The sequence below is a fragment of the Scyliorhinus torazame genome, chromosome 15 (assembly GCF_047496885.1).
Source record: "Scyliorhinus torazame isolate Kashiwa2021f chromosome 15, sScyTor2.1, whole genome shotgun sequence".
In the NCBI taxonomy this organism is placed as follows: Eukaryota; Metazoa; Chordata; class Chondrichthyes; order Carcharhiniformes; family Scyliorhinidae; genus Scyliorhinus; species Scyliorhinus torazame.
In genome coordinates this window covers 171,410,770-171,421,016 of record NC_092721.1, presented here as the reverse complement: position 1 = coordinate 171,421,016, position 10,247 = coordinate 171,410,770, and the positions used below count along the sequence as shown (strand labels likewise).

Below are 10,247 nucleotides of genomic sequence, written 5' to 3'. Positions count from 1 at the left end.
GTGCTGGCGCATTTGGGGCGGCGCCGGTCGCGGGCCGCTCTGCGCGGCCGGGTCGCCGATTCTCCGGCCCGGATGGGCCGAGCAGCCGCTCTAAAGAGGCAGAGTCCCACTGGCGCCGTCCACACCTGGTCGCAGCCAGCGGGAACTCTGCGCGCAGGGATGGGGGCGGCCTGTGGAGGGGGGCTCCGACCCCGGGGGGTGCCTCCGATGGGGACTGGCCCGCGATCGGGGCCCACCGATCGGCAGGCCAGCCTCTTGCTCGCCGGGCCTATTTTCTTACGCGCCGGCCCCTGAACTCCTGTGCCATGTTCAGTCGGGGCCGGCACGTTGAGGGAGGCCAACGCGCATGTGCGAGTTCGCGCTGGATGGGAGGCTGGAGCGGCGTGAACCGCTCCAGCACCGTGCTGGCCCCCTGTAGGGGCCAGAATTGATACTCCCAGCGGCCCGTTAACGCCGTCGTGAAACGCGACGGCGTTTCCGACGGCGTGGACACTCTGCCGCCGAATTGGAGAATCCCGCCCAAGGAGTTGAAAGAGAAGAGTGGACTACCAAGAACTGCTGAGGGTATGAGGAGCGATAATACACCACATTCACAGATATTATCATGTTGCTCGTGACATCAGTTGGCCCATTCAGGTCTGTGGGTGAAGTGGAGGCCTGATGGGGAGGATTCAAATAAGGAATTGTAGGAGAGATGAGCATGGATCTAGGAGGGGACAACACATCGAAAAACCTTGGAGAGGCACAGGAGGTTACGGATTGTCTGGTAAATATCCAGCAGAGCTGTTGAGAATGTAGATTTTGAAGTGGGTGATGTTCACAAATTTGAAAGGCCCGATTGCGGGCCAGGCCACCGTGGGGGCACCCCCCAGGGCCAGATCCCCCCTGCGCCCCTCCCAGGACCCCGGAGCCCGCCCGCGCCGCCTTGTCCCGCCGGTAAGAGAGGTGGTTTAATCCATGCCGGCGGGACAGGCATTCTAGCAGCGGGACTTCGGCCCATCCGGGCCGGAGAATCGCCGGCGGGGCGGGGGGGGGGGGGGGCGCCAACTGGTGCGGCGCAATTCCCGCCCCCGCCAAATCTCCGGTGCTGGAGAATTCGGCAACCGGCGGGGGCGGGATTCACGCCAGCCCCCGGCAATTCTCCGACCGGCGGGGGGTCGGAGAATCTCGCCCCTGATGAGCAGATCATTTCCATGTCAGCTAATATGGGAGCTAGCAATGGAAGCTGGGTAGGTATAGAATTTAAGGAGCTAAAGGTGATTCCTCCAGACAAAACCAAATTGGTGTTTGTCGGTGGCAGAAGGAGCAGAAATGATTGGGTTGTGTGGACATACAGATTCGGCACAAATCTTTCTTAAATTGGAATGGCCACTATTCAATAGCTGTGCTGCTCAGCTTGTCCAGCATGTCTCATTAGGTGAAAATAGTGAGTCTAACGGGTCAAGTATGCTATTTGCACAAGTTATTCTCATGGGACTCACTTTATTTACTTCTTTATTTAGCAAATGCTAAATTTCCCAAATCCCAGAGGGGAATTTCCAGGTGGCGGCGTTCCCATGTAGCTGCTGTCCTTGTCCTGTGTTGGAGCTGTATTGGAACAGCTTTGCTAGGGGTGCAGCACGTTCTGGAGCACAAGTCGTCAGTACTAATGATGAAATATTATCAGGGCCCGTAACCTTTGCACTATCCAGTTCCTTCAGCCGTTTCTTGATATCACGTGGAGTAAATTGAATTGGCTGATGACTGGAATTTGTGGTGCTGGGACCCTTGGAGCAGGCTGAGGTGGGGCATCAATGGAGCACTTCTGGCTGAAGATCATGGCAAATGCTTCAGGCTTATCTTTTGCTGGGCTGCTCCATCATTGAGGATGGGTATATTTGTGAAACCTCCGTCTCTAGTGAGATGTTTAATTGTCCACCACCATTCACGGCTAGATGTGATAGGATTGCAGAGCTTAGATCTGATCCTTTGTGGAATCACTTAGCTCTGTCCCTTCACTGTCGCGGGGCCAAAATCCTGGAACCTCCTCCCTAACAGCACAGTGGGTGTACCTGCACCACATGGACTGCAGCGGTTCAAGAAGGCAGCTCACCACCACCTACTCAAGGGCAATTAGGGATGGACAATAGACGCTGGTCTAACCAACGATGCCCACATTCCATGAATGAATAAAGAAAAATGATCCCAACTAATATACTTGGAGTGACACTAGATAGGACTCACTGAGCACCTCAGATGTTTTATAGACCTACGTTTCCCGTATCTTGATTGGCCTACACCGCACTTCCATGCACTTGTTCACATTATTCCCTCCCATATTGCTCTGCCTTTCTGGCTTTTTAAGTTCCTTTTTACATTCACAAGAACTTTGCCTTCGCCCAGCTCGATCAGCTGTGTCACCGTCTCTGGATCCAAATAAATCCAGAGGTTTGAAAGCTGACAGCTTAGCAGTCAGATGAGTACTAAACAGAAGTTTGAAAGTAACTTCAGAACGGAGTGCTAGCCAATCCCCCGGAGCGTTTTACACACTCTTCACACTCGAGCCCTCGAAAGCAGACCCTTTTGTACAACATTGTGCGATTCTGAAAGTAACTACATCAGCAGGTGTTTTCCAGAAAGGTAACTTAGTAAAATAAATAATATTTGAGAGAACAGCTATGGTGGTTGTTATGAAAGGGAAAAGATAGAAATAAAACTCAACTGCCATCCTTTTACCTGATGTGTGTAGGTGTGAATATGCCTACACTTCCTAAAGGCAGGGTATTGCCATGGTAACCAAAATTCTTTGACATTTAAGCAAGTAGATGTACACTGATAAGATACATGACTAATTTGTGACCCATTGTGTTAAGTCCTTGATTACCCCATTTCTGCCAAAATAAGACATGATTGGCCTTTCCAGTGACTTAATTCCGCTTGAGTAAGTATTCATTCCATGACTACACTTCTTTTACAACAAAGGCACTTTCAGTTGTTAAATGTGTGGCCTCCTTCATTTAGAAAATTTAATTTCTGATGACTTCAATAGCGTTGCTAAAATTGGATGTTGTCAAATAAGCACCAAATGGGTGTTTTGCTATAATACGCTGAACTGTTCATCCGGTCTGAGATTTGATCTTTTATAATTAATTTGGTTTCATATATCATTCCATTCCTCTGAAGATTGATTGGATATGCATGTGGGATGTCAGATACCCTGAATCAAAGCTTGATAGGAAAGAAATGCAGAATGAAACGTCAACCCACTCTATGCACTTTGAATGAAAGCAAGCATGGATCCTCTCAAGCAAGGCAGCCTTTCTTGTAAGGTGGCAGCCTGGATACTGTTTGCTCACTCCCACCAACAAGGAGCCTGAAATTCTCCAGGGTCACCAATAAATTGGATGTTCCCCCCTCCATCCCACCTCAGGAAAATGACAGAGGCTCGATGACGATCATCCCACATCAGGGGCGAAATTCTCCCCCAACGGCGCGATGTCCGCCGACTGGCGCCAAACACGGCGCCAATCAGACGGGCATCGCGCCGGCCCAAAGGTGCAGAATGCTTCGCATCTTTGGCGGACTAGCCCCAACATTGAGGGGATAGGCCGACGCCGGAGCGATCTCCGCCCCACCAGCTGGCGGAAATGGCGTTTGTTGCCCTGCCAGCTGGCGCGGAAATGCGGCGCATGCGCGGGAGCGTCAGCGGCCGCTGACAGTTTCCCGCACATGCGCAGTGGGGGGAGCCTCTTCCGCCTCCGCCATGGTGGAGGCCGTGGCGGAGGCAGAAGGGAAAGAGTGCCCCCACGGCACAGACCCGCCCGCGGATCGGTGGGCCCCGATCACGGGCCAGGCCACCGTGGGGGCACCCCCCCGGGGTCAGATCGCCCCGCGCCTCCCCCCAGGACCCCGGAGCCCGCCTGGTCCCGCTGGTAAATACCAGGTTTGATTTACGCCGGCGGGACAGGCAATTTCTGGGCGGGACTTCGGCCCATCCGGGCCGGAGAATCCAGCGGGGGGTCCCGCCAACCGGCGGGCCGGATTCCCGCCCCCGCCCAATCTCCGGTACCGGAGACTTCGGCGAGGGCGGGGCCGGGATTCACGGCGGCCTACGGCCATTCTCCGACCCGGCGGGGGATTGAAGAATGACGCCCCATTTGTGGAAGTTTCCTCGTAGCTTTGCAACTGGCAGAACTTCCAATCACCCCCAACAAGACAAATGCCAGGCATGGAACAGGATGAGTATTGGGACATTCCAAGGTGGGAAATCCCAGGCTTGATCCTCTGTTGTGTAACGGTTCATAGTAATCGCACCTTACTGAGACGGTGGCATAGCGGTAATGACACTGGACTAGTAATCCAGCGGCCCAGGCAAATGTTCTGGGAGCAAGGGTTCAAATCCCACCATGTCCACTGGTAGAATTTAAAAATTCAATTCATAATCTGGAAGTGAAAAGCTAATCTCAGTAATGATAGCCATGAAACCATTACCAATTCCATAAAAACCCATCTGATTCACTAATGTCCTTTAGGGGAGGAAATCTGCTGTCTTTACCTGGTCTGCCCTACATCTGACTGCAGACCCACAGCAATGTGGTTGACTCTTTCTTTTAATAAATTTAAAGTGCCCAATTTTTTTTCCAATTAAGGGATAATTTAGCATGGCCAATCCACCTACCCTGCATATCTTTGTTGTGGGGGTGAAATCCGCGCAGACACGGGGAGAATGTGAAAACTCCACACTGACAGTGACCCAGGGCCGGGATCGAACCCGGGTCCTTAGCGCCGTGAGGTAGCAGTGCTAACCACTGTGCCACCGTGCTGCCCAATATGTTTGTTTCTTAACTGCCCTTTGAAATGTTGTGGAAAACCATGCAGTTCAAGGGCAATTAGGGATAGCCAACAAATGTTGACATTGCCAGCAATGCCCACATCCCATGACAGAATAAAGAAAAATAAACCTCCCATAGTCAGAGCTGTCTCAATCCACAATGATGTTCGCAAGTCAGCTTGCAGGAGACAGGACTATTCCAAGGTTAACACCCTGTAAAATGTAAGCAATGAAGATGGATGGCCTCTGTTATGCCGAAGCAATTTTGCTGCCATTTGTGCATTCACCTCCTTCAGTAACAGTGACTCGAAGTGACTGTTTTTTTACACAGGCTCATCTCCCTTTACTTGTGAAACTTCTCCAGATCCCAAGGACAAGAGGAATTTCTGCACACATGCCTTTCATATAATAATAACCATTTATTGTCACAAGTATGAAGTTACTGTGAAAAGTCCCTAGTCGCCACATTCCGTCGCCTGTTTGGGTAAGCTGGTACAGGAATTGAACCCGCGCTACTGGCCTTGTTCTGCATCACAAACCAGCTGTCTAGCCCACTGAGCTATAACTGGAGGCCGTTTCAGTTAATGATGATACCCTCTTGAATAAGTTTGGCCCCTCATTTTTAGGTACTCGCTGGTGTTCCTCCTGGCCTGATCTTCGACATTCCTCATCGAACCAGGGTTGGTTGCCTGGCATGGCGGTGAACAAAAGAATAATTAAATAAAATAAAATTTTCACCTTTAATTGAAAAAAACAGTGAACTAAATGCTTCTAAAGCAGACTAAAAATATTTTTTAAATGACAGATCATGATCACTTGGCAACCGGCGACAAACAACTTGTTGAAGATCAATAAATGTGGCCATTTTATACTGATGCTCATTAATAATGGATCATCCTTATTTCTCTGCTTTGAACATTCTTCTTGTGGATCATATTCATGATGAGCAGAAGATTCCACACAGAGTCAAATGAGCCACCACCTGGCATCAATGGCCGTCCCAGAATTATCCCCCCCTGCCACCCCCTCCCACCCCCCCCCCCCCCCCGCCACCCCCACCCACCACCACCCCATCCCGCATCCTTCCAAAAGACATGGAAATGGCACAGACCACTGTCATGATATTCAAACATACATCATAACACATACATAATGATAGACAGACCAACGGACCAATTAGCACGCATAACACGACAGCCAATCACAGACAAGAGCAGACACAGTATAAAACAAGAAACACGACACTTCCTGGGCAGTCCATCTGGAGACGGCACAGGGCCAGGACCTCATAGCAAGACACTCACACAGTCACAACGTGCTGAGTACCAAGTCTGATGCATAAATAGTTTAATGGATTAAAACTGCGTTGTCCCAATCGCAACCGTGTTGGTTCGTCTGTACCTCAGAGCACCCAACACTTCATGGTACCAGGAGTGAACACCCAACACTTCAACCACCAGCAAATTTCCTGTGTAACATCTTGCATCACGCCACCGTCAACTCGATCCTTTCTCTAACAGAGGAAGAGAAACCTCTTATGGGAATCTCCACCATTTATCAAATATAATATTCTGCAGGAATCAACACGATTGATTGGCAGACGAAGAGAAGAAAATTGGAATATCTTGAAGTGCAGGTCAGGTCCTCGAATATTTGGGAAAAGGAGAGAGGTTGTTCTGGGATAGCGTTTCTCATCAGCAGCCTCAACGTCAAATACACACCAGACTTCTCCCTTTGCAAGTGCCGATGGTTCTGGGTGTGTTTCCAGCTTTTTCAGGTTGTTATGTGTTGGTTAATATCGATAAAGCCTCTGCAATGTTACATCACTGATCAGAATCCTACAAGCCAATTGCGAATGTAAATAAATGACAATGTAATTTATATATCAATCGAGATGAATAACACAAACATTTCTGCATGCCAGTACGGTAGCATAGTGGTTAGCACTGTGGCTTCACAGCTGCAGGGTCCCAGGTTCGATTCTTGGATTGGGTCACTGTTTGTGCGGAGTCTGCACGTTCTGCCCGTGTCTGCGTGGGTTTCCTCCGGGTGCGCCGGTTTCCTCCCACAGCCCAAATATGTGCAGGGGTAGGTAGATTGGCTATGCTAAATTGCCCTTAATGTCCAAAAAAAGTAAGGTAAGGTGGGGTTACGGGGATAGGATGAAAGTGTGGGGTAGGGTGGAGTTGTGGGCTTAGGTATGGTGCTCTTTCCAAGGGCCGGTGCAGACTCGATGGGCCGAATGGCCTCCTTCTGCACTGTAAATTCTGTGATTTGGGTAAAAACAATTTAAAGAATTATTCTCTGGGCATGCGCCCTATCCTCAGCCTTTATTTATCCATCAATATTCCATAAATAAACAACATAGGTTATCAACAGCTATGCATAAAGTCGCATTTGTCACAACCCTTTGGCAAAAGAAATGTTCATAATTTAGAGAAATAATGAGATTGAAGACTAGCAGAGAAAAAAATCATAGCGGGAAGTTGAAAGAAATGTAGAGCCTATCAGGATTATTGCTTTAATAAAATAAAAGATAAAGAAGTTCCCTGCATCCCTCAGTCTGTGAATGTTGGCTTGGTTTCCAGGTATTATGCTGTATTGCAGGGACGAGTGAAGCTAGTTGGAACACATACTCAAACAATAATGACTAATTCCCTGAAACATGTCTGAGTAAAGCCTGCAAAGCACTTAAGAGTTCCCATGACGGCTTCCTAACTAAATGTGCCACTCCCCCCTGCAACTGAGTCATACAAAACAGGAAGTTCTGCTTTGAGTTAACTGATTTTAGACAGTGGGTTTCTAATTTACAGTGCTCAAGAGCTCCTCAAGCTGGGGAAGGAAAGACAAAAATGATTCAAGATCCTCTTCAATAATTTCTATTTTGCAAACGCAGCAGGAAAATGCGGGAGCGATGCAGAAAATTTTGAGGGAAACGCATTGACACAAGGAAAGGGTTATAGTGGGGAACAGCCTGTAAAATCTGGTCCCAGGTGAGGACGTCCTGGTTCTATGTTCCGCTACCGTAAATTTACCCAGCCAATCATTTTAATGGGTGCTGAGTCAAGGGCTGGTGAACACAGTGGAAAATCCAGCTCTACTATCGAGGAAATATACTACCAGTCATAGAGTTAAAGGCTGGAATATTCCAGTTGTTTTTGCAAGCGGGATCTTCCATTCCCGCCGACGCTCCAGCGATTTCCAGCGATGATGGGGGTAGGGGGTCGCATAGTATGGGAAATCCCATTGACAGCAGATCCCACCACCAATCAATGGTGGACCGGCCCACCACCACAAAACACACCACGGGGGGTGATAGAAAGTCCCGATCATAGAGTCATTACAGCACAGAAGAAGATAATTCGGCCCATGAGTTGGTTCTCTGTAGAATAATCTATTCAGTCCCATTCCACCATTCTATCCTCATAGCCCTGCAAGTTTATCATTCTCAAGCGCCCATCCAAGTTCCTTTTGATATCATTGTCTCCATTTTCACCAACCTTCCAGGCAGTGAGTTCCAGGTCATTATCACTCACTGCGTAAAAATGTTCTTTCTCACATTCCCCTGCATCCCTTGCCCAAACCTTTAAATCTATGTTCCTTGGTCCTTACATCATCAGTTAATGGGGAGAACATTTCCTTGAGAACCTTATCTAAATCTATCCTAATCTTTGTACAGCTCTACCAAATCTCCCCCAAGATCCTCTGCAATCCGGCTTCTCCAACGTAACCTTGTAGCTAAAATCCCTCATCCCCGGAATCATCGAATCTCTACAGTGCAGAAGGTAGCCATTCAGCCCATCGAGTCTGCCCGATCCTCTGAAAGAGCACCATACCTAGGCCCACCCGTAACAGCCTCCCCGAACAGGCGCCAGAATGTGGCGACTAGGGGCTTTTCACAGTAACTTCATTTGAAGCCTACTTGTGACAATAAGCGATTTTCATTTCATTTTTCACTCTTCTGTCCTATCCCTGTAATCCCACCTAACAGTCATATCTTTGGACACTTAGGCCAATTTAGCACAGCCAATCCATCTAACCTGCTCATCTTTCGACTGTGGGAGGAAAGCGGAGCTCCCGGAGGAAACCCACGCAGATGTGGGGAGTGTAGCGCACAAAGACTCCGAGAGACGAATAGAGTGAAGTCGATGAGGCTTTATTAAGCGTGACTGTTCCCCCACAGTTCAGTAGTAGACTGCCTGCGGGGGAGGACTCCTGGTACTTATACTCCGCCTTCAGGGCGGAGCTAGAGGTCAACGTCCAACCAGGACCCGGGATCTGTCAGCCAATGACATCACGGCTTCACAGTCCCACATGACCCCGAATGCATACTACCACATTCACCCCTTGTTAAAAATGAACCCGGCGGGGTGATGCTTCGCATGGTGGTAAGGGTTTACAAGGCTGGTCCTGGGAGGAAAACTTTTGCATGTTATTACAGTATGTACAAGGTTTGTTTTTTTGTTTCGAACTATTTACAGTAATCGTCAGGAAAAGACAAAATGTTCTCATTAAAAGTCCACATATTGTACTGTTAGATCGACGCCACGAGTCGGTCGGGCGGTCTGGTTGTCCGTGTCGATCGCCTCGGCCCCGGTGGTGGTGGTGGTGCTTGTTCCGGTGTTGCTGTCTCCGGGAGCCTTACGGTTTCAGCTTGGGCTTCATTCCTGGTCGGGCTTGGGAGGAGGACCGATCCTCCTGGGAAGGGGGCGGTCGCGGGGTGCGGCGGTGGCAGGAAGGGGGGGGGGTTGGGTGATTGGTGTCGGGGGGGATGTGTGTGTTGCCGGCGGGCGCCAGATCTCGCAGGGAGACCGTACCCTGTCGGCCGTCGGGGTACTCCACGTAAGCGTACTGCGGGTTTGCGTGAAGGAGGTGAACCCTTTCGACCAACGGGTCCGACTTGTGCGCCCGCACATGTTTTCGGAGCAAGATGGGTCCTGGGGCCGCCAGCCAGGTCGGCAGCGACGTTCCAGAGGAGGACTTCCTGGGGAAGACAAGGAGGCGCTCATGGGGCGTTTGGTTAGTGCTAGTACACAGTAGCGACCGGATGGAGTGGAGAGCGTCCGGGAGGACCTCCTGCCACCGTGAAACTGGGAGGTCCCTGGACCGTAGGGCCAGTAGGACGGTCTTCCAGAGCGTGCCGTTCTCCCTCTCTACTTGCCCGTTCCCCCGGGGGTTGTAGCTGGTCGTCCTGCTCGAGGCTATACTGTTGCTGAGGAGGAACTGGCGCAGCTCGTCACTCATGAAGGAGGACCCCCTGTCGCTGTGGACGTATGCGGGGCAACCGAACAGTGTGAATATGGTGTTCAGGGCTTTAATGACTGGGGCCACGGTCATGTCAGAGCAGGGGATGGCGAATGGGAAGCGGGAGTACTCGTCCACCACATTAAGGAAGTATATGTTGCGGTCGGTGGAGGGGAGGGGTCCTTTGAAATCC

The 10,247-nt window shown here is 50.2% G+C and overlaps 1 long non-coding RNA gene across 1 annotated transcript in view; it reads right to left on the bottom strand.

The window, feature by feature from the left end:
• Positions 1-5,267: 5,267 nt before the first annotated feature.
• Positions 5,268-10,247, bottom strand: part of LOC140391454 (uncharacterized) — a 90,666-nt gene continuing 85,686 nt past the window's right edge. Inside the window, exon 3 of the long non-coding RNA XR_011935078.1 lies at positions 5,268-5,499. This is a non-coding gene — a long non-coding RNA (uncharacterized lncRNA). The remainder of the gene's footprint in view (positions 5,500-10,247) is intronic.